Below are 24,620 nucleotides of genomic sequence, written 5' to 3'. Positions count from 1 at the left end.
AGGAGCTGGCTGGTTGATGGTCAGTGTCTTTAAATGTTTGGTCTCCTGTGGTATAGAGTCTGAATTTACTTCCTCTGCATATCCACTTGTAGCTATTTCCTATGCTCTCACCACAGTCTGTAAAATGACGTGTTCGTCATCCGCTAAGCATCAGTTTTTAAATCTCACCTTTCTAGAAGCTAAAACCATTAGCAAATCTATACTTCACAGCTCTAAACCATTTCATTATTTGTAATGGTCATAACATGTCTACCATGTTATCTAATTTTCAAATTATGTGCACTCAGCTGAATGCATTTTATCTAATAAATACATGACTCCTGTTTCACCGCACGGGGACTGGTATTAACTTCAAATGTCAGCTCTGTTAGTGTTAACCTTGTTAGCCTGGGCTACAGCTGAATGAACATACTTGGTAAACATTTAACACAAAGACTTGACTGTGGACTAAGAATCCTGTGCGTTCAACAGGAAATCTCTAGGAACTCATCTGGTAAAAGGCACACAAAGCATATGTGTGTGTTTGGTTGTCTGTGTGTGTGTGTGTGTGTGTGTGGATGTGTGTGCGCCTGTGGTGCCTTCTGCATGCCGAGGCTTTAGAAGCTACCTGTTCTCCCAGAACAATTAAGCCAAGCCTCTTTACAGTATCTCCACTCCAATTAATTTTAATATTTAAACAGCCATGCAGAGACTTCTGAACCCACTAACGCAAGATTAGAGTAAACTCAATTAAATATTGATGGCTATAAATAAACATTCTAATTTGGAGAGCCGCCATGGTGCGCAGTAAATCAAGAGAAAAAATGGTTTCAGCTGAAATGCTATGCTTATTAGCTGAGCAAATGTTGAACTGAGGGGGTCAGGAGAGGAGGTGAGAGGAAGGACAGAGGATTAATGTGGAAGGGCGTTGCGGGGAGCGAGTGGGAAGAACAATAGGAGAACATATTGTACTGCAGGTGTTTCTGTCGTCAGTGAGAGATTACATCAGCTAAAGGTATAGATGTTTATATATGGAATAAACTTTAACTTGGTCTAAAGGTAAAATCCCTCGCAGATCCTTTAATTAGATCATTTAAATAACAGCAAAGACAATGGAGGTGATATAACTGGAAAGACGTTTTACCTTGCTCTTTGTGAGGACGACATTGACAGACCAGACAGTGTGAACATGTTTATAATATAATAAAGTTGGCTTTGCATTTGTCAGCCGCAAATGTGCAAAAACCCTTTCAACTTTTAGAACCGCAGAGTTTTTAGTGTTTTGACTTCACACAGTCAGAATAAAAATATCTGTATGCAAATATTTAAAAGTTACAGAGTTCAGGTTTAAAGTAACAAATCAAGGACATTTTCAAACATCTTTCAGCACTCTGTCGCAGATTGCTCTATACCAATGCATTTCATGGAAGCTTCTTACATCTGCTGCTCTCTTAAAACACTCTGGGTTTTTTCTTGTTAAACAGATGCATTGGAAGACATTTATATTAACAGGAGCAGAAATAGCATTTTGTTTAGAATGCATTAAAAAGCAGCCACAGAGGCTAAGACAAAGTTATACCTACACAGAAAACCACGGGAATGATGATTTTAGTGCTATGAGAAATACACTAAAGCAATGGGCATCTAGTAGTTTAGATGTTTACAATACAATTATTTTGTGGATCTTCGTAGCCACGCAGGTCTGAAACACAACCCAGAGTAATGTGTGTCTTTTTAGTGGTTATTGTATAGACAATATGACCTGAACTTTCAGAGGATTTAACACCAAAATATCTGGTGTCATATTCCAGCTTCATTGACCTGCAGAGCACTGCTGCGGCGACAGTTTATCGCAGACAAGTCCTCTGTGACATGACATTATAATACGCCTCCCTCCACCCATTACTTCATCCTCCAAGCCCCCTGGAATAATTTTGTTTTATCTAAAAAGTGTGGAAGATGTTACAGAACTTCCAGACAGAAAACAAGTCCTTGAGAGGCTGTCCACGTGCTCAGCTCTGACTGACAGTGAATCATTCATGGAGCGCAGGAAACATGATGAGAGCTTGATTAAGGACAAGGAGAGATGGGCTCCAATGTTAAATCAGTCCAGACTGAGGGGCTGATTAGACGAGAACTTTTACATAAAAAAAAACTGGAAGCACTGAAAAATCCTCTATCAGACAAGTCTGTGGATCTGACTTATCTCCAAATAACTGGCAACTTTTTAAAAGCTGAAGGTCATAACGTGCACATATTTATATGCCGGTGCCACGTTCTTAATTTAACTAAAAATTGTACAAACTTGTAAAGATTATTTCTTGTAATGGCCTGTATTAATTTTGGCAGTGTTACATTTATGGAACATGTCATGAAAGCTGTGCCACCTGCATGCAAATGTGGAATCAAAGGCAAACATATGTACACACACAGAGACACACACACAGACATTTACAGAGATTTTCCTACTTCAAGCTCATGAATTCATAAGACAGTGTGTATGCCGAGCAGAGCAGACTAACATGACAGCCTCCTGACAGCTCCCGTACACAGGCAGCCTGCTCTGTGTTTTAGATATACAGTATATTTTGAAAGTTATTCAAGAGCGAGGGGGTGTGGGGTGGGGTGGGGAGCAGAAACACCACATGAATAAATAGAAATCAAACACTCAGCGGCGGCGGTTTTGGCACTTTGAGCTGAGATATGGGGGAAGGTGTCAAGGGGTATGGCAAGTAGGTTTGACAAGGGGGCCACGACGGGCAGCAGCCGCTGTCAGAACGCCAGGTGGTGATGCGTGAACTGGGTGAGGGTGGGGGGGTGTGTGACGTGGTGGATTCCTCTTCTGGTCACTGGAGAGGACCGGAGGCTGTGGGAGGGGCCTCTTTAACACACCGTCCACCTGTCAGGTTAGCTTCACACACACTCCTATGCATGATAGCAAACATGCAAGTTCTCCTTTTAGTGGATGTCATTTGACAGACTATAAAGCATATACAAATGTGCTCACAAAATAAGAAGATAGAATGAAATGTCAAACACAAAGAACTTAGAAAAATACTGAAGGTAATTATAAGTGTTTTCGCTTTAGATTTTAAAGCTAAAAAAAATTTGAGATTTCATTTGCCATTTTTTCCTTTATCAAAAGCAAGTATCAAGAGTCTCTGCTGGGAGTCAGATCGTGGATGCTGATGTTATAAGGTACGCACTTTAACCATAGGCTAGGCTCTTAAATGGCTCGCATTCCAGATGTTGACCAACCCCGTCTTACATTATTTTTTCTGTTTTTAAAAAATATGTTAAGATTGGCGGCATGGTCATAAAAAATAACAAATCCTCTTGTTTTGACTATAAGTCAATATTATACTCCACAAAACATGTAATGGCCCTCTAATCCTGAATATAAGCTTTAATATGGTGTTGCTCCCATCACTTCTCTCTCTCTCTCTTTCTCTCCCTTTCTCTCTCTCTCCCTCTCCCTCTCTCTCTCTCCATCTGTCTCTTTGCATTTCCTGAGGGAAAAGCCGGACAGTGGGCAGAGTGTTTTTTGGAGCCGGCATGGGAAGCAAAGGCAAAAGGCAGAGAGAGCTAGAGAGAGAGAAAAAAAAAGCTCCCATTCACAGCCCCATAATACTCTATTCATGAAGCCCCATGTGCTTTTATTATTTAAAGCATTCTCCCAGCACAGAGAGCTCCATCCTGTCTCACTGTGAAGCCATCATCTGAGGAGCTATTTCCACAGAAGCAAAAAATAGTCCTATTTGTGAAATACTGATTATCTAAAATGGGACCCCAGGGCCTCAGTGGAAGGGAATACCGGATTCCACAGGCTTCCACATCCCACTGGTGGATTATGTTTTTTTTTTTTTTTTCCTCACTCCTCTTTCCCTTGTCCTAACTCTGCTTGATACCATTACACAAGCCTTGGATACCAACTGTCAGAGAATGCAGACTGCAATGCATCACTTGTCAGCGTGAAAATATATAATTATGCTCATCTAACAAGTTTTCAAGGCCAAATGGAGGTAATATCTCTTGTGTGAAACAATAATCTTGCAATGCATCAGTGTAATTGAAAAAAAAAAAAATGCTACATTTGCTTATTTGTCACCTTGCAGGAAATCTGCTGTGTTGACAGCTGAAGAAAAAAAATTCTCACAAAGGATGTAATTAGCTTTGTGTGGGTGGACTTGTGTAGATGATGCACATGATTGTGTGTGTGTGTTTTTGTGTGTGTGTATTTGTCCTGCTCATTTGGATTACAGCGTATTGTCTTACCTGCCTGTATTGTTTATTTGTTGAATGGTCCCATCATCTCGTGTACCCTGACACCCAGGCCTATTGTTGCCACAATCAAATCACACCAAAACCAGACTAATTGAACATGTATTGATGGAAATGCTGTGTTTTGACTCTCCCCTCTTGGCAGCCCCCGAGAGCTGACAGCTTCATCGCCACACAGAGAAGTGGAAGTGCTGCAGGTGGATGAGACACACTGAGAGACACATCCAGAGGAGAGGACAGACAGGGACCTCTGCAGAAAGAGCGATGAACATGAAGAAGACAGACATATACTATAAGAGAAAGAACTGAAAGGATTAACAGCTACCTGTCACATGTAGTGTGTATGTGCATCAGAATGATGGTGCTAAATACTGGCAATCAAGGCAGATTCATCAGAGTCTTCTTTTCCTGCCCAGGAAGGCAGCACACTGTAATTATGTAGGCATCAGCCTCTGCGACAGCCACCCGCGCTCGTTGTAATTTTGCCCAATTTACGTTAGAAGGCTTCAAAGGGCCTATAATTTGAATCCCTTCAGCTTTATGGTAATGTGTTAGCATTGACTGGCGCACCTTTGTGCTCACATAAAATGAGCACACGTGTTGAAAGATGCGCAGGAGGGAGTTTTTGTGAGGAGAAGGGAGCCATGTTGACTTGAGAAGAGCATCTGTATTGACAGGGATATTTCAGGGTGCTTTCACACCTGTAGTTCAGTTCATCTGGCCCAGAGCAAGGAGACATTAATGCCTTTTAATTCTCATCCGGATCATGTTCACAGTGGCTTTTTACATACAAACCAAGAGCTACACACATAAACACAAAATTCTCTGATTGGACAGTTCATCATAGCTACATGGACCCTTATGGAGTCAAATTATGAGATTATTTATCTGCTCTGGTGTTACAAAGTGAGCTTTGAGCTGGTATAGGTGATTGTGAGCAATTTTAGTCTAGAGTAGTGGCAAACAGAAAAATTACTGGAAGATGGTTGTGCCTACTGTGTGGGCGCCATGATATGTTTCACTCCTTTCACCTTTTATGGGGCAACTGCTAATATACACAAAGGAGGACACAGTCTCAACACACCTCTGATTTAACTCCTTTTAACACATTTGGACTGATGTTGAACTGAGAGAAAATCACTGAATTCACCTGGCGGGTCACATACATGTTACCATGGTTACACAGTGAACTTATCGTAGACTGCTTGCACAGGTGCGGAGATCATGATTAGGAAATTTATGCTAAAATCCCATATTTACTCTAACACAGTCCCACGGTTGTTCTATGACCCTACTGGTCTCAGTTTATTCCAAAGCATAGTTTGATTGACAGGTTTCACACCAGCCCACATAAAGCTAAAAAGGCAACAGGTCGGGTGTGAAAGCACCCTGAGAGAGGACATACACACACACATACACACACCCACACACACACACGTGATGACATGGATCTCATGTAACCTCTGTTCCTTTGCCCTGTGTGCATGCCTTCCTGTCCATATGGTCAATTACAAGTTGTTAAATGCAGTGACAGCATCAGAGGACTATTGGCTGAGGTGTCATAGGCCATAGGTCGGTATAGACTGACTCAGTGTAATCTATAAGCTCTTCTTTGAATTTCACACAATGTGTCCCAAACATGAAAGGAAAGTGAAAGGGAAGAAAACAAGCTGTTAGGGTCAAAGTTCACTGTGCTTCACATTGTGTCTGACTGGGATTAATAACAAGGCTACTATGCCTTCTCTCATACTCTCTGCTCTTTTCTCTCATCCCTCCTCTCACCCTCCACCCCCACCCCCCCTGCTCTGTCTCTTCATCCTCTCTAAGGGCTTCTTAATGACTAACCTGTCAGGATTAGCATCTCTCCCTATTTCACACTGTGGTATCCAGCTTCCTCCTCACCCTCTAATGAACAGCCGCAGCTCCAAGGACAGAGCAGACAGGGGTGAAGACAGATGAAAAACTCAAAAGAGCACATCACCGCCAAGCTTCACATTTCAGGACTCCACACCACCCGCATCGAGCCAAGCAGGCTCTTTTCCTCTTTTCTCGCCCCCTTTTAACGTCCTCTGTCATTCCCCCCGCTTCCGATGGTTAGGACAACTTAATTAATCACTGTATGGCTCTAATGAATTGACCAACCGGGGTGTATTGATCCCTGGGGTATCACCGGCTCACCTTTGTGAAGTCTAATACCCTCTTCTGAGCTCAGAGATCAAAAATCTTGAGAAAAAGTGGGAAGGAATATCACACTGAAGCTGAAAGTGAGCGGAGGTCAGTGCAAAAGGCACTGGCTGAAGCCACTTCAGCAAATATGTGCATTAGACAGAAAGCAAATCCTCATCTTCATCCCCCACACGCTCCCCTTCTCTCCTACTCTTGCCTCAGCTTGCGTTACATGTGTCACATTTATAGAAATAACATTCCTTTCATCAAGGGAATTAGTGTTATATTTCAGGTTGTCTTAAATCAGAAGAGGAGCTTACAGCTTATTAAAGTGTCGTCACGGCACCACCACTGAGGATGCTGGGGGATTTGGCAGCCTTCTTCGAGACTGGATCACTCAGATCTTTTTCTAGGCCGAGGTTAGATTAGGCATTGATCTGAAAGGCTAATTTGATGCCACATTACAGCTGTGAAATTACAGCACTGTACAACTCCCATTTAGGAATATGAGCCGGACAACTCCTTCGCCACTTCTCAGAAATCAGTTATGTAAATGCATGCTGAGTAGGAGTAAAAGCTTGGCCATGTACATTTACTGCACCAAAATGGAGTACCCGAAGAATTCCATTTTTAGTTACCAGTTGTTAATCTAAAACATGTTCCACACCTTTATCCATACTGCAGGTCTTATTTTTACTCCACCAGGTTCCACCAGAAGTTATGCAGGTAATAGCTTGCCATTTATAACACAATACTTCTGCATCTCCACGCTTTGAGACCCAGATAATGCTGTAATCAGTGGATTCAGTGGGTTAGGCTATGATTACCGCCTGCAGCAGTAATGGTCAGGAGTTGCTCTCTTCACTTGTTGATTAACGCTCCTTTACCGAGTCTCTGCACACTGGGAAATTTAAACCAAACAAACACCCTCTTTGTTTTTGACCCACAAACTTTTTTACTTTGCTGATGAGGAATTCATTTGGCTGATTGGCTGTACACACTCTCCATGAAATAATATGTTTAAATAAGATTGATGGGAATGTTGAGGTGAGCAGTGTATGGTACACCGTAATCAAAAATAGTGGGTGAAGTATAAATTTCAGTCTGTAATTATCATCAGGCAATCGAACACAAAAGGGAAACAAAAACTGCAGAAAAGTGTTACTCGACACGTTTTTCTTATACCCCATATCAATATGATAGATTCACACAGTGCAGGGGTTTTACAGCATTAAGAACAGTGATGTCTATCCAATGAATTAAAAGGTACTTTTTAAAGGAGCAGCACAACTGCAATGTAGGTCTACAAATATTTAAAAGGGATGCTAATCAGGAACACAACATTATTGCATTATTGAGTGTGTATTTTGGATATGTTTTAATTGGGAAGATATAGCTTCAGTCACATTAAGAAGGGGTATTTTCATAGGATGATTACCACAAAATTAAAAAAGAAATAAAGATAACAGTGTATGTATATCAATGGATCAATGGACATATTTTATAGTGAGAGACTTCAAAAAAATGTCATCCTGTCCTTTAACATCAGTAGTCAAGTTCAAAGTGAAGAACCATGACACCAGATCACTGGAAATGTTAGCTTTAAAAATCCTTATATTTTCACCATGCACCTTACTGCTAGAAGGCATCCATTCCTCACTGATATACTTAATAATATTTATGAATGTTGTAATTGTATATGCCTGTGTCTGTTGTGTGTGTGAGAGAGAGTGACTGATTTGTCTTTTTATGATGTGATGAGGTCTATTGTAAATATCTTAATCTCAATAAGCATTCTTGAATAAATAAAACTTTAATTTCAGTAACTAAATGACTAACTACCTCTTTGTCTTTTGTGACAATAGAGAGATAATAGAGGAAATAAAAGGAAAGGGAGGAGGGATGAGGTAGAACAAAGGTCTCCAGCTACATCTGAACAGGGACATTGCAATTATATTGTGACAGTCTAAAATACAGACAGGTCACTACACCATTTAATGCACATCACTGAAAAGGCTAAAATAGTGAAGTTGTGTGGGAGTACATGTTCAAATATTGTCCGCTGTGTAGTATTTTGTGTCTTTGTCCGGATGTGAGGCTTTTACGGCATTATTTTACTGCACGTCCGTGTTCTGCTGTGACTGAGTGACTGACTGCCTGGCTGAAGATGCCAACAGATTTAAGCGGAGAGGACACTCTCTCCATCTCTGATCCAGACACCACAGAGCACCCGTACAATGGAGTTAGTCAGTGAAGTCTATCTGCCATAAACTAAATCCCTCTCACTCTCTGCAGCTCCCTCCATCCCCTCTCAACTGCCCTGTCCCCCTTCTCTCTCTCTCTCTCTCTCTCTTTGTCGCACACACACCACAGATCTGCACACACACACACACAGACACACACCACAATGAAATGCTCTTTAACTTTGCTGAATGCCCAAGCGTAGCAACCATCCTCCTCTCTCCCCCCTCAACCTCTTCCCATCCCTCTTTCATGCTCTCATGCTGATGCACTTGGTGGGATTATGCACGAAGGCTGTGCGCCGTGCCGTCCCCCTGCCGCGCTGGGCCTTGTGCCGCCAGGCCATGTCTGCATGGCTGACTGTATTAAACATAAGCAGCTTTACTTGATAGGGCTCTATCCAGCTTTAATTACCACAAACTCACAAAGTCTGTGGACAGCACTCCTCGCTCCTGCCACTCTACAGAACAAACAGGGCAAAAGCCACTCAACTGTAATTCTGCAAACAGGGGAACAGAAGGGGAGAGATGATGCTGATGTAGAGACAGTGACAATTCAGGTGATGGTAGAACATATGCAATTCACATTTACCACCATTACAATCATGAACTGTAATACTATGATGATGGTGATGATGATGATGATAATGATAGGACACAATTCATTACTGCAGTCATTGTAACAATGGTGCTGCCTGAAGGTAGGGGTGACCTGGATTTGTTCATTGCATCTGCAATGTAAATACTCAGTCACATTGTGCGCACTGCATGTGAGAATGGGAACAGATTCTGTAACATACTGCAGAACTGAGGAACTCTCTGCAGCCAAATCGGATTTGTTTTGGCTTTCTGGAAGTTGGGATTTTGACCATGTAGGACAAAAAAAAAAAAAAAAAAAAGAGCTAAAGTATAACATAACAACATTTTACAGTGAGTTTAGTGCAGTTTTCTCTAACTGACAGCCGAGCCTGTAAAAAAACAAAGCTTATTTTAAAATCCCTGCACAATCACACAGGTGTTTTCAATTATTCTGGTTGATTAGACCTCTGCTCAGGTTGAAGTTGAGTCAGGGCTGTGCTGGGAATCGATCTGCCTCCCTCAGTTACTGTTTTTATTAATTTATTCATCTTGCACTACATACAGTACAGAGGCTACAGTGATAACAATGGTGGAATTTGTGGTAATTTTTGGTCCTTGAGTTTGGACAGCATTTCATTGTGCATTTCATAAGGCAGTGAGACATTTAGAAAAACAAAAGATTAATCAAAGTAGATACCAGATTTTACTTTATTGTGTTTTATTGTTAGTATTTTTAAAAAGCATGTTTCATTTTTACATGGGAAGAAACTTGTTGGAAGTGTATTCTGCCCACACAATCCTGAGAAGAGGTCTAATCAGGCAAAGTGAGAACACCTGTGTAGGTATAACATGGGCCTCAAAAAAAAAAAAAAAAAAAAAAAAAAAAAAGCATACTAATATCTGATTGGCCTGTTGAATAACATGGGCGTAGGCTCCCAAGTTTCTGAGGTGTCTAATTGGCTTATTTCATACAGATCACATGTCAGTGTTAAGCTCAAGGCTACCAGTCAGTTTACCTTCAACTTCTTGTCAAGAGGAAATGGTGGTAACACAACAATGAACTGTGGGACATGTCCACTGAACAGGCCTGCCAAAACAAAAAGTGAAATGATGCTAGCAGTGTGCCATTACTACCAACATCCAAACCACCAACAGCTTTAGCCATAAAGTGAAAAAAGAGAGGAGAGCTTGCTGTTTTACTGAGTGAGAGAGAAGTGACAGGCTGCAGTAAAGTTTGCCAGAAAAATGGAGGTGCCACACGGTAACAGCAGTAGCTGGGATGTGAGGATCTGATAACCCTGAAGTTTGCCAAAACGAAGGAGAAAGAACTTCTAAAGGTAAGGATTAACTATCTGTTTAATGTTTATGTGTTCATGGGACAAATTGTTGATGTTTTCTAGGATTAAATACTTCACTCAGAAAAATAGGCCATTAATGGGGCCATTTTGGGTTGTTTTTTAAGCTGGAGATGAATGGATATGTTTCCCACAGAGCGGCATTGGCTTGTTGTTATAAGGTTGTTTTTTCTGCACTTTTCACTCAGGTTATTAATGGACCATTTTTATAGGCTTGTGATGAATGTCTAGTGATATTTTGGGACAAGCAAGCTTCACAAGTTGTTCATTCTAAATCAGTACGACTGTATGTGTTTGTTCTGTGATGTTGAAGCATCAGCAGATGTGTTTTGACATAGTAGGTGGCCCTCTGACCTTAAACACCCAGAGGCTTGCGGAGGTCCTAATCCAGCCATGCTGACAGCCTGTCTGGCACTATCTGGACATCCCTGTAAAGCCACTGTTCTCAAAGAATTAAGGGCATTTAAGTTGTCCCTGTGACAAGAGGACCAAGTTGACCACACACTGTAATTGCTCAAAGAGGACTTTAGGTTGTCACAGTGCTGTGCCATAAATTAATTATCCTAAAGCGCTTAGTGAAAGTCATTATAATGGCTTACACTGAAGGAGAGGGGTTGAATGGAGGTGAGCGTGCAGCCATGAGTACAAGGGAAAAAACTTGAGTGACTGTAAATTCATACACTAGTTAGGAGTCTCATCAAGGCAGCTTGACTGAGTTATGGCCTATTCTGAAAATGGTGTCCTGGCTGTGGCTCAACATGTCTCCCTGAATGCCTTAAGAAAGAGGACAGAGAACCAGAGACTTATTGTCTCATTTTATAGAAAAAACATCCTGTATAAAGGCAGCAGGTAGAAAGAAAACAAAAAGGAAGGAGAGGCTGAGTCTTGTGGTAGGTAGCGCATGTGTGTATTTGTGTATGTGTGTGTGCAGTTGTCACAGTAACCCTGCAGCCCCCTGGGAATGACCTGGCTGCCTGCTGTCAATGGAAATCATCCATCTTTCTTCTTATATTCCCTGCCTCCCTTTTATTCATTCTTTGGTCTCTTTCTGTCTTTTTTCGCTCTCTTTTTCCACACAATATACTGTAGCTCGTACTGATAGATACATTATTGCCTAGATTGATTAATTTAGCCCACTTTGTAAACATTTGCAGATAAAGTTACTAATGTAAACACAAATTGTCGGAAACATCTGTAGTGCATCATTTGTATTTTAAATATTTAACCTGACATTCAGGTTAAAAACTGAGCTTGATACTCAGTGTTTTGCTCAAGGACAATTGAGCTTGAACTTGCAAGGATCAAAACAGTGACTTGACAGCTACACACCAGTTGCTGTGATCACTTGACCATGCTCTCCAGTTTTTGAACTGTTTGCATCCCCTCCTCATGCGTTAGCTCTAAGAAGCCTCTGCTTTTCAAGGCTGTTTTTTTGCTTTAATTTGGCTTCATGCAGAGGACTGTGGGGCCATGAGAGCATTTGTGCTGTTTGATGTAACAAGCCGACCTAATTACCCACTAACAAGTTACACTGAGGCACAGCTGAGTACCAGCATCCACTCCAACATCATCAGTCCCGCTCACTTCATCCCACAGTGTGATAGGCTGTTGCTAGGTTACCTTTAATTGCAATTAAATTCATTTCAGTTTCAGTTCAAAATTTTATTGCCTAATGAGGGACATTTGATTTTTCAGTCCACATTTGGAGTTGAAGCACTTTTCAAAGGGACAAAAAGAATATAAGTGATGGCCACAACACATGAAATATTTGATGTGATTTTGTCATTTTGTTTACTGTTGTTTTAGTGTGTTGTTTGCATAAAATTTCCATCAGCAGAACCAAAAATATGAACCGATTACAGTCCATTTTTCCCTTTTCAGATGAGTTTGGAGAACTAGACCAGGCATTCATATAAAGGACTGTAATTATGAAATATAATTATTTTTCAGAGATGTTGACAATTATAAAAAAAAAATGGAGCACTTTACTTTTTAGGTTGATTATTTGTGGCATCTTCACCAGCAGTGTTTTTGCTATCCTCATATCCCCTGGCACTGGTAGATAATCAAATGTTGATAATATTGTTTTAATCATTTGCAAGTCAATATTTTAACATTTCTCTGTTGCATTGTGGGTAAAACATGGCACAAATCCAGGTTCCATGAGACAAATTAACATCGTGGCTTATTCTGGAGTTTTAAAGTACACATTTCCTACACTATTTTCACTGAAAACTGCATAAATTTTCTGGTGAAAAACCACAGCCTTCTGCAAATTTGATCACTTATTTAAAAGAATAATTATCCCCCATTAAATTTTCTTTTCCCAATAGTTTCAACAACATATCATGAATGGGGACACTTTTCTGTGCTACCTCCATCCCAATGTTTTAAACATATAGGTATCAATAATGAGACATATGAGTAAGGGGAGTTTCACCAGCAGAGATCATTACATGTGCATGAGAAGTGAATCCTCATGACAGGCGTCAAATAGGGCAGAGTTCCTGGTTTGACCACATGTGCCAAAAAACATTTGTAAGAACAGGGGGAGAGGAAAAGATTTCCCATCACGTCTAAGTTATTGATGAGCCTCGGAGTGAAGCATGCTAGCTCAGGCGGAGGATTCAGATGTGTTCTCACTCTACTTCCCCCATTCATTCTCAATTTTGCTCCCATCCGTCCCCCTCTATGTCATTTGCCCCTGACAGTTTTATCTTTATGTTGTCTATCAACGTACTCTCCCAGGTCTTATACACTCCTCATTTTTGCAAGAGGATGCGGATGTCTTCCTGGCTGCAGTAAAACAGATGCATTCGTTTATTTCACCTTGTCATCTGGAAACTTTAAAATATTCCTGTAAAAAAGTTCCTTGACAGACACAGTTTGCACAAGCCAAATACATTAAGATTTAAAAAATGCATCCGTATTTAATCTACTCTGACATAAGGATGCACCGACACAAAACACACACACTCACAGGTCTCTAGGGGATGAAGCCCAGCGCACTGGAGCTCATCCTGCTTTCCCCCCCATGTGCTCTCTCATCCCTCGTCTCCTTAGGGATTTCCTGACCCCGTCATTCGTTCAACTCCTCTCGCCACCTCACAGTCAGGATACTGTTCTCCACATTCTACCTCGTCTTGCAGAATCAATCCCAAAAAAATGCTTCCATTCTATGATGAACTGCCGCCTCACAACAGTTTGCTTCCTGCCCTCCGATGCCTCATCCTCATCACCTTCAGAGAATAGAGAAATTCAATATGAATTGCTGTCATTATTGCAAGGACAGAGCGAGCGAGAGGGGAGACCGATAGAGACGGAAAGAGATAAATAGACCAGAAAGAAAAAAAAAAAAAAAAAAGAGGTGGGAGGTGGAAAGGATAAAATCTATATTCACTCCCTCTAACGTGCCAGCGATAACCACAGAGGCCAAGCTCCTCTTTTCAAAGCCGTCTAAACGAGGGCGCGACTAAAAGCCCTGAGAGCCTTTCAGCTGGGCCTCACCACAGCTAGCCTGTCAATACAGCATGGCCACAGGCTCAGAGAGAATAAAAAATAAAAATATAACAAAAAAACACACACACACACACACCCTGAGGCCAAGTGTAAGTCTGACATACAGTTTCTGCATTCTCTTGTCTCTTACAGAATGTGCGTACCTAGTCTGCATCCTTCATTGATTACTCAATTACTTGAGTTTGAAACGGAAGAAATATAGGAGTGTTTAGAGGGCGGTTCAGTCCTGAAATTACACACAGACAGAAGGGAAATGGGCTAAGGGAAACAATGAAATGATGTGGGGGACAGGGATGAGAGGGGATATGCATACACTAGTGCAGGCGGTGAAGGAAAAGGTGTAGAGGAAAGTATAGCCATGCATGGAAAATGGTACTTCATTGCCGTGTATTAAAGAGATAATGTCCTGTAACTTCTTCATAAATGAAGACATTTCTCTGAGATTCACTGAGGGGCAGGTTGTTTGTATCACACAAGGACCTTTAGATAGAAATCCTACCTCTCTCTGGCTACGCAGTGTTAGAATAACTGCCAGTCTACAGCATAAATTGACATAATATGAAAGTGCCTCCATAGCAGATATTTTACATTATGCTACAGTAGTGTATTTCTTTTTATTTTAAGTCATCAATAATGTAAGGAGGAAAAGGGCTTTCCAACACTGTCCAGCTACTGTATGTGCATGAAAAATGTTAGTAGTAGGAGATTTATAACTTTATGAAAAATGTTTTTTCATTGCACTTTGATTTTATTTGTTTGGTGGTGCATCAGTTCTCAGCTTGACAACAGCTTGACAATATTAAAAGAATATATTGAAGGCCTGTGATCTCAACAAGAGACTAAATGTGGCAATGACAACTGAATAACAACCACAAGCTGGCATCAGTATGTTAATAATTACACTAATTATCCTCAGTGGTATAAAAACACAATCATGCACAGTTAGACACCTTTTTAGATAGAATGAAAGTCAATAATTTGTCAAGATATCACTGTTACAAGCCTGGGACATGGAGTTTGAGAGACAGTTGCCTGTTGGGATCTGTACAGTCCAGCATTTTTGAAGCTTGACACACACTAAATCAAAATATCCCATTCTCCATTGCACAGATTTTGATTGTTCTTTTTAAAATCTGCCTCTTGCAGTTCCACTAACTTTATGGATGTAAAATATCTAATTGCTGCAGTGTCACTTTAAGAGCCCTGCCTTTTGCATCTTGTCACTCTGGAGGGTCCGCAGCTAAATGGCAGACTTGTTGTGGTGCGCGGAAGCCCGTTATTGATTTTTATATCAGCTGTTACAAAATCCAGACGATGCAACATATAGAAAAGTGTCATTTAAAGGTTGATTTTGATGTATAGAAATACCAAGAAATAGTGTGATAGGTCTGTTGTGAAGTTTACTCACATTGCCAGGACATTCTTGACTTTCTTTTGAAGATCATCTCCAACCACATTATTTATTTACATAGTAAATGTGGCAGTTTGTGTGTTTTGCAGTGTCACACAACATGGATATATGCAGATACACACCAATAAATGTACAATTTATTCGTTTCTAACTATGATAACTATTTAGAAATTACAAGACCATGTAAGACCGTCAGTGCAGCCCCAAAACTTGACACGTAGTATATTATCCGAAAAGGTTGATAACAGGTTGGCACTGCCTTGAATTATGGCCCTCTCACCAAAAGCTCTGATTATATTGTCGGACAAAGAGCGTTTTCTTCTCCACTTGTTGAGAATCCCACAAAATAAATTCAGGGTTTGCTGGAGCACTGGGGATGCACATGGACATAATGTATTCAGCATCTCCATGAACTGCATTTTGAAATATGTAAATGTGTTGGGTTGCTAATATTATTGTTAATGATCCTATTGATTGAACGAATACAGCTGAAATTTAATCATGAAACTGTGCTGAAGGCACTATCATACATCCCACACATACAAGCATGAGCAAACACACTGCTGTCTGTCTCTCTGGGGAACTGAGCTAATCAATAACAAGTAAATGATGAACTCCAGACCTGCTCCTAGCTTGAGGATTACTGTAATTTTACCATTGGCATTACACCGAGAATATCTTGTTCAAGTGCCACTGGCAATAAGGTGCAGATGGCTGCTGTGATATATCTTTAAAAACAATATTGTGACAGGGCAGCTGCAGTATGGGTCAGTGGTTCTGTGATGCTGCTTCGATCTACAACAGATGGGCCCTGCAGCAGAGCTGGAAATCCCCTGGTATCCCCACAAAAAACAACATTGAACTCTCTGCCTCCATTTTACATCCAGGAACTGTGTTTATTTGAATAACTCCTCCAAACCCATTATCTAATGACATGACTCAATGAGTCACTATCCCCCAGATACTGCTGAGGGAGAAACATTGAGTTTTTGGCAGAGAGCAACTCGAATGCAATGGAAAAGGAGGGTTTTCAAATGAATTTCAGAGGAATAGAATATTGGAATGATTACAGATCCTCAAATCTGCATATCTACAGGGAGTATATGTTACTCTGAGAGAATTACCTTGACACACTTACTAACTGCCTAGGCATCTCTCAATCATGCTCTCTTTTCTGCGGGAGGATTTGGAAAAGTTAAGATTTTTTTTAAACCAAAAACTTTAGAGAACCACAGCTGATCTACTGTTTGACAACTTGAATGCTTCATGCTCGCTGGACCCTGACCACATCCGGTTGGAATTTACCTTGAACTCACCAGAGAGTGTGTAGCTGTTCAACATGTCCCTCTGGGGGCCCATGAGCAAGCAGATGTGTCAGAGGGAGGACCTAATGAGAAAACAAAATGTAGGCAATGTAGTGTCTACCAGCATGTGTAACCGACATGAAAGTGTTGCTAGTTGTTGTTAATTTTAAGAGTAGTTATCTTACGTTATGATCGTCTTCATGATTTAAAAAAAGAGCACTGACTGACACAATACGGTCTCTAGTCTTGAAATCCTCCACAGATGTTATTATACCTCTTTGCAGCTGTAAAATGTGGCACTTGTTTTTCTGGAGAGGACATTCATTATTTACATGACTGCAAGATGTGGCTCCTCAGTAAACGTGGGTCATTTACAGACAGACAGTGTTCTCATGTTTTTGGTGAGGAGAAGCAGTGCAACAGGAACTGACAGTGTTTGAGCTGGAGCGTGAAACTACAAACTATAGCACCTGGCTTGGTGATCGAGACTCTGCTTTGGATGTGTGTAGTGTGAAGTGGCAGCCTCTGACTTTGTAGTGTTTATTAGTTTGTTAGTCTGCTGGCCAGATGCCTGATCTCACTTAGATAAAAGTCTGTAACTCCACCCTCTGAGTGGATAGAGGAAGTGCTGCATTGTGCAAAGCTTAAGAAAATAAGGTGTGTACTGAAAGGCTCCTCAAAGCCTTTCAGTCAAGAAGCTCAACCTTCCAGGTGGCCCTGAATGAAATCATAATCTGGTCATCTTACATTTGTGTACCAATGGCTTCACTAGTATAACTACTTGTTTATTGATTTTGATGTAAGGTTTTATGGCTGACGGGCGTTTTTCTTCTGTATTTACCTCAGTGGTTTACTCTTGATTAAATTATGATTTGAGCTGTGTGTGTATGGGTGATGGGGGCATGCATGGTTTGTTGCTCACTCTAAAGAGGAGTTCATGTGGCTCAGGCCCTATCTGTTGATGACATCTGTTGCTTAGTGTCCCATCAGATCATGTTCTTCACGAATGTTTACGGTCTATAATTCTGACTGTCCATACCATAAACCTAATGTGTCACTCTATTCTGTACACAAGACTTTCTGTTGCTCTTCCTGAGGTTTCCTCCATTTTCTTCCCGTTTTTCCTTGTCCAATTCATGGGTCTAAGGACAGAAGGCGTGGTAATGCTGTAGATTGTTAATCACAAAGTGAAACGCAGACAAGACATTTAACAGAATATTCACCTCAAATGATCAAATAAATGAACTGTAATCATTATCGTTATTTCAGTAGTTTCAAGAAATCCACATGGTGAGCTTTAAAATAATCACATAAATAATAAGAGTGTCAATCAGAAACAATTTGTAAGCCCACACACAAAAATGAAAAAGCTGATTGACCTAAATAAAATGAATTGGCTGTTACAGTTGGCTGGATCAGGGCTGATCTTCCTGTCTACACGGCAAAGTGTCCTGAGCCCCAAAAATTGCTCTTGATTTGTACAGGGGTTGGAAAAAAAATGTAAGGTGCTCTGGAGAAAAGCTCCTGCCAAATGACTATAATGCATTCTAATGTAATGTAATGAATAAGCTAATGTAAGGAGCATATAACTTAGATGTATGGAGAATGACTGTGCTAAAGAAAGTACTATGGTCTACTGAGTCTCATTCTTACCACAGCTGATGTTTGTAGAAAGCCAAACAGCAAAGGATGCTTAGATTCACAATGTCTTTTGCCATCTGCTAAACATGGAGGATCTGAATGGGCACAGATTGCTGTGTTCTTGCAGCCATTAAGTCCAACGATTGCTCTGCAGGGTCACATAACAGCAAAGCAGTGTGAGGCTGTTTTATGGAATCAAGTGCACCCTATGGTGCCAACACTGTTCCTCCATGATGCCCCCTTCCCCACCTCTCCCTCAATGTTCCAAGATGATAATGACTCCATACACACTGCCCATAAATGGTGGTGTCATAAAACACCAGGGTGATGTCAAAAACTTCACATAGTCCCAAAATCACCATATCAATTAGTCAACGTTTTATGTGAGGTGTGCAGTAGAAAAAGTAGATAATTATCTATCTACCTCAATCCCTCCAAGACATAGTAGTTTCTTTCCTTTAATAATATCCGAGTGTTTCATCAGGGGGCTCTAATGAAACAACGGTCAGGACACACCAAGTGTGTTTTAAGAAGAGTTTTAATATTTATTAAATGATAGACCTTTGACTAGAGAGAGAGAGTCCACTGATAGTGTCTTTTTTAATCTGTGACATTTACAACTACTTGATAACTTGTAAAAACTGTGCCGTCTTACTTTTTATTCATCTCTTGTTGGGCATTTCATGAGAAGAACAGCAAACAGGTGATATTTGAGGGGATTTTTTTTCTAACAACCCTTTTTTTCCTTTCTTCTCAGTTCAGTTGGGGGTAAGATTGAAAAATCCATGTAGGGATAAAACTGAAAATTCATCTGGGGTCTAACATGTTGTGTGGACATGGCACCTTGACCTCCCAAGAACAAAACCGCTACCACAAGTCCTGAGATTAGTCATTTTCAGTGGGAAGGGAGGGGGGCAGTACATGTTTCAATCGATGAAAATGTCATCAGGGACAAACCTATTTTCCTCAGCTCTGTTGTAGATAAATATTGTCCAATCCCACACTGTCAATCCCCCTCTGCTTTCAAATGGAGACCCCACCACCTTCGCCACCACCCCCTTCATGGCTCCACACATGGATACACACTCAGATATAACATCATAGATTTCATCAGGAGTGAAACACAAAAATCCAAGGAAGGTGTAGCTACTGCTGCTGGTGTTTGTGTCAGATATGGATTTGTCAAGTGCTGATGAATTACATGTTTTGAAGCGATAACCCCTATCAATCTTCTCAGCTCTGCTTTCGGCAAACGCAACGGACCTGACGCATTCTGACACACACAAAATCGATAACAGAACTCATACACACACACATCAGTAAGAGGGTGACAGAAATGGATATAAAGAGAGACCGAGATATGGTTTATAATTCCTGCCTATACCCCCATACAGGAACCTATCTTATAATAACTGTGATCAGCGATAGTGTTTTGACATTCCTCCCGTGCTGTAAAAGAGCTGTGGTGTATTAGCAGATGATTTCACAGCTCTGAAACATACAAACAACTTGACATTTTGCACTGAATGAAAATTGAGGCTTGGAACATAGCACTACAGCTACTCACTGGAGTAATGCATGATTAGCATTCTCCAATAAATACAAAGAAAGAGCTACAGGTAATGAGGGCTGCAAAATGGAGGCACCTCTTCCACAATTCTTTGGTCGACAGCGGTGGTGATGGGTTTGTTGACATCTAGGCTGTGTTTATGAATCTTTGGTCTTGCAGAGGCTGATTACAAGAATCTTCCCATCAAAAATGGCTGATTTTCTTTGGCACTGGATTAAAATGAAAAAGCTTTCTCTGTCAAGCGTTGCCGAGGAAACAGATAAAGTTGAGGTTTTCAATCAAATGAGTTTCAATCAAGTGAGTTTGCATAGTTTCCACAGGCACTTTATTGGAAATGAAATAAGTCTGTGTATCTGTGCGAGCTTGTGTGTGTGTGTGTGTGTGTGTGTGTGTGTGTGTGTGTGTGTGTGTGTGTGTGTGTGTGTGATTGATTTAGACTGCTGGCACATTGTAAGGGTATACATCTGTCCTCTAGCACCACACAATGACATAAATGCAAGGCCCCAGCTGTAACAAGCTTCACTGGCATCCCATGTGTCACTCACACTGGTGTTATGGCTGGACCAGGACCCTGTGTGTGTGTGTGTGTGTGTGTGTGTGTGTGTGTGTAAGCAAAAGGATATCAGTTGAGAAAGTGAAAGAGAGTTGGGCATGGATTTGTGTGCATACAGCTTGCATGTGCCTTCATGCTTTGTGTGTGTGTGTGTGTGTGTGTGTGTGTGTGTAAATTGGGCAGGTGGCCATCACTGGCAGAGTCTCTTTCCGAGGATGGGTCTGAATACAGAGGGGCCGTTGTTACTGGAGGGTCTGTCTCTCTGTTCTCCACATCTGAGCGTCCATACAGACCTTCACAGGCACCCGCTTACACAGTGTGCGTTGGCAAGACATTCAGTCCCATCACACTGGGACTCTCTTCCTGTCGAACACCAGGGCGTCGGGGCTTTTCACACCACAGATCAGAGTCCAAGCCAAGAGGAAGAATAGGAGGAGGTCAGAGGGGTGTGTATACGCAGGAAATGGTATCAGGATAATGGATGCATGGCTGAACAAAACATCAGGCTTTTCAGACAGGAATAAAATACCAGGGGAAGTAGTAAATTGGCCAATCTAACAGTGAGTGCCCATTTTTTAACAATTATATTGTCCCTTTTATGTGCAGAATAAGACCACATATTTACATATATTTGTAAGATCTATACAGTTAATTACTGCTGCTTCAAATTACCATGAATTATAACTAAAGTAATAACTTTTCTTCTGACTTCTACAGAAACCGATGCAAAATAGTGGGCTAGTATTACAGGGGAACGATATAGTTGAAATATTTTATGAGTGTGCTAGATGAGCATTTATAGTTTGTGTCTGTGGTGTCTGTGTGTGTGTGTGTATATATATATATATATTATATATATATATATATATATATATATATATATATATATATATATATATATATATATATATATATAGTTTGAATAGTTTTTGTGCCAACTGGTTGATTAGATGCTTATACTATCAAAGATTTGGGCTGGAGCTGGTAGTGGGATATTAGCAAAGATTTTCCAAGGAAGAGACAATATTTTTTCAGGAGAATGCAAGTTAAGCCCCCCCCCCCCAGCCTCTGTAGCAGATACCAGTAATAACCAACACATGTATTTTTGCCTTCCAAACTGCAACTAAAAAAATGTTCAACTCTAAGTTCAATAAAAGCAATATCTTTCTCTTTGAGACACAAAAATCACCAATTCCCCCACAAGCACATCAAAAGACATTAAGAAGGATGAAAAAGAATAAGAATGAATATGTGGAAATATTGTGCAAACAGGGAGGTGAGCTGTGGTGAATCAGCACTGATTATCCCCTCTAGCTTATTACCCCCCCCCCCCCCCCCCCCCACTGCCACAGTATGAGTCTCGGGCCGACTCCAACTGTAGGAGTGGACCTCTCTTAATCATAGAGTTTTACTGGAAAGTAAACAGTAAGTCACAGCACATAACACAATAAAAACCTGCAATGCATTTTCATTTATTCCATGAGTCAGTCAAATAAGCCCCAGAGAGGGTTAAGACTTTTGTAATGCCAGAGAAATGCAGTAATTCTTAGTTGTCTCCACGTCTCTCTGTGTACTCATCTTTTCTACTTCACTGGCTCCATTAGATCAGGAGTGTCAGTTCAAAGCTACTGTTCTCATCTTTAGATGCAAAAAACCAGGTTCTATTATAAATTGACAGGATACCAGTTATTTCAGAATTCGTGACATGAAACTATTGTTAAACTACTATCCTAAAATGAAGCAGCTCTTGTAAGAGGTATCATTTAGATATTCAGAGCAACACATAATGGTGCACTGCCTGTAGTCTGGCCAGGGAGCATATACAGAAAAGTATTTGAATATTAACAATGACGGCCACATGGTACCTTAATTTGTAAGCTTGTAAGCAAGTTAGCTCACCAGACCACATAGAAAAAAAAGATCTCTCAGGCCAGATTTTTAATTAAGAAGCTAGCCAGAGGGGTTATTGTTTTCACTGTGTGTCTGAAAATAAGTTGAAACTTTTCCATGATCCTTTCATTATGCCAGCCTTCTGAACCTGCTTCTAAATTGCTCTGAAACACATTTTTTTCCTTCTTTTTTTGTTGTAATTTGGAGCATCAGATTGAATTAACCACTCTGCCCATAAGCTTTGGCGCAGAGGGTTTGAGTTCCTCAGTGGGATGATGAAAGCACTGTATGATCCAGGAAGCTGACATGGTCTCTGAACATGGGTTATTATTAATGAAGAATGGTATTTCTCATAGTCATTTGCACCAAGAGTGAGAAATAAGGAAACGAAATGAGCAGATACTGTTACAAAATATATAGGCCCACAGACAGTGTATTGACAGTTCAACCAAAAGTTGAAATTAGAAACAGTATAGATACAGTATATCCTTCGATTTTGTGTGCTTACTTAAGATCAGTCAAATTATCAAAATTAAGAGTTTGAGGTTTTATTTATGATTCTTTATGGTTCTGTCTGTTACATTAGTGTGTTTCAGGGAATGTGAATATTTGGTTTTGACTGGCAGTGTTGGCAACAATGAATGCAGTATCTGTGTGGCATCAGCTACACAGACAGATAACCATCTAATGGCCTGTGGTTGTTAGCTGTTGCTTCATCCCATCTGTGATTTAAACACTCCTTACATTACTCTATGACTCTACATCTTAGCTACTCTGTGTGGGGCTAACCCTCTATGGGACCACCTGCATGGAGTTTTGACACTGTGGTCAGTTACCACAGGTAGACCATGGAAAAACAGCTAACACCAACTGGACCTCTCCTTTGCATAATGTAGGATGAACACAATGACACAGCAGGTGTTAGTAAAACATGACCAAAAAGTCAAATCTAGTCAGAATCAATACTAATGCTGGCAAAGCTAATCTAATTACCTTCTACTTTCTGAGTGAATTACAAACTTAACCACCTAAAACAATTACATGTAGGGAAAAAAGGGGTAAAGTATGTCTTTGAACAGCTCTCAGATTTGAGTCCACCTCTGTCGTCCATCCACCAAGACGCTTGAAGCTCAAAAATTAAAATTCAGTTTTACACAGAAACATTTAGTTTTGGACTTTGGACTAACCTTCCTAAAATGTGTTTCATGATCTGTGGAAATAAATATTAATTTTGAGGAGAAAGACATTTCAGCAGGTAATTATTAACTTAAACTTTATGCTTGAAGAAGCCTTTAAATGCTCTCTTTTATTCGTCCCACTTCTTTCTGTTGATGCATTTCTCTCTTAGTATGTGTAATTGTGTGAACCCCCTACCTCTCACCTCACTTCAAGCTTCCTTTGACCATTTCTCCTCATTAAATGTTCCTCCCATTTCACTGACAGTTTGTTGTGCACTTGTCTGACTAATCAGAATCTCCCGCTGTTTGAATGAGATCTAACAGTGTTATGCAACATTGTTTCATAGGACTAATCATTAAGTTCAATTGATTGGCACATTAATCAGGGGACTTAATTGAACAAGCACACAAATGCTAATAAGTGTCTGATTTGACAGAAGTAGAAATCTGTTATTAGATCGTACATCATCATTACCCACAAACTACTGTACCCTCTGTGAAAGTGTGAATACGTAATGTGGTGTATTTCTCAGATAGATGAAGTTCCTTATAATTAAGCTTTAATTGGAAGCGTATCACTGAGAATTAGGGGTGGGAGTAAGTGGGGCAAAGTTAATCTCAGAGAATATGAAATTGGATTGAGTTGAAGGGTAGAGGAAGGTGTGAGGTTTTGTTGTTGTTGTTGCTGTTGTTTTTTCTTTTGGCCTGTGTCAGCACTTTCTCCTGCTGGCTTGATTTAGGCAGTTAGCAACATCATTAGCAAGAGTCTTGGACAGTGTCTGACCTTTTCACCTGTCAGCAATCGCACTCTGCATCATTTCCTGCAAGTTTGGTCAAGTCCCTGTGGTATTCTATAAGTTCATTAGTAAAGAGATGTGACAGCACAGCAAATGGCTTTTTCCAAGATGGCAGTGCTAAGAAGAAAAAAAAAACTCCCTCATAGAATCCAGCAGA

This window comes from Lates calcarifer, linkage group LG19 (assembly GCF_001640805.2).
Source record: "Lates calcarifer isolate ASB-BC8 linkage group LG19, TLL_Latcal_v3, whole genome shotgun sequence".
Taxonomy (NCBI): domain Eukaryota; kingdom Metazoa; phylum Chordata; class Actinopteri; family Centropomidae; genus Lates; species Lates calcarifer.
Note: the sequence above shows the minus strand (reverse complement) of the source record.